We start from the raw sequence: 1,191 nt of genomic DNA on the forward strand, positions 1-1,191 counted from the left end.
GTTAAACCAGGCCGCTCCTTGGAGGCAAGGATTCTGAGGCTTCGCCTGACATACTTTGGACATGTTGTAAGGAGAGACAGGTCTTTGGAGAGGGACATCATGCTGAGCAGAGTGGAGGGACAGTGCAGGAGGGGAAGACCCTCTGTGAAGTGGATTGATGCAGTGACTGGTGTAATTGATATGGATGTGTCAGAGGCAGTGAGATTGGCACAGGATAGAGCAGGGTTTAGGGCTGTTGTACATAGGGTCACTATGAGTTGCAAGCGACTCGACGGCACATAACAACAACAACAACAACAACAACAACAATTTTTACTTTGACAGTAGAGTTACAGAATGTACTGGGAGTTTCTTGACTTTTGATTTCTTGACTGGTATTGCCTTGGATTTTGCGTGTAGATCCAAGTAAATTTAAATCATTGAAAACGTCAGTCTTTTCTCCATTACAATGTTGTCTATTGGTCTTGAGTGTGATATGCAGATTATTATCTTGAGTTTACCCTGTAGTCCTCATTGTTGCCTTTTCTCACATTTTTGTCAGTGTACTCTTCAATATTTTTTAAAACTTTTTTTCTGTACAAATCATAAAGAATAATTTTGCTTGTTTTATTATAAAACATCTGATTTGCTACACAGTCAAGCAAATGAAGAAAAAATGTAGTTTGGCACATTTAATTTGCAAGTTCATAAAAAATAAACAGTTCATACATTAACCACAAGAACGGTATGATAAAAATAAACAAGAAAAAATTTTATATACTCATAGAATATTCCGTATCTTCCTTTTAATATTTTTCATGTCAGATTTGAGTACTTTTCTACTTGAATTTTTTATAGATCTGAAGTGAATGTGAAAACTATTTCAAAGAAGAATTTTGGATGCTACTTTAAAGATTGTAATATTTTTCTTTTTATATTCATTGAATTGATTATGTACAATTAACTACTGGCAAAGTAATGAAGAGATTCATATAGAAAAATAAAAATGTAATTTGCAATCTACTTTATAATCTTTGGTGAGCAATAATTAGATATAAGTGAAAAAAACCCCTCACATAGCAGAAGAAACACTTGTTCTTGTTGTTATGTGCCATTGAGTGGTTTGCGACTCATAGCGACCCTATGCACAACAGCCCTAAACCCTGCTCTATCCTGCGCCAACCGCACTGCCTCTGACACACCCATCCTGAT

This window comes from Elephantulus edwardii, unplaced genomic scaffold (genome assembly GCF_000299155.1).
Source record: "Elephantulus edwardii isolate Elephantulus edwardi_28Jun2011 unplaced genomic scaffold, EleEdw1.0 scaffold00030, whole genome shotgun sequence".
NCBI classification, from domain to species: Eukaryota; Metazoa; Chordata; class Mammalia; order Macroscelidea; family Macroscelididae; genus Elephantulus; species Elephantulus edwardii.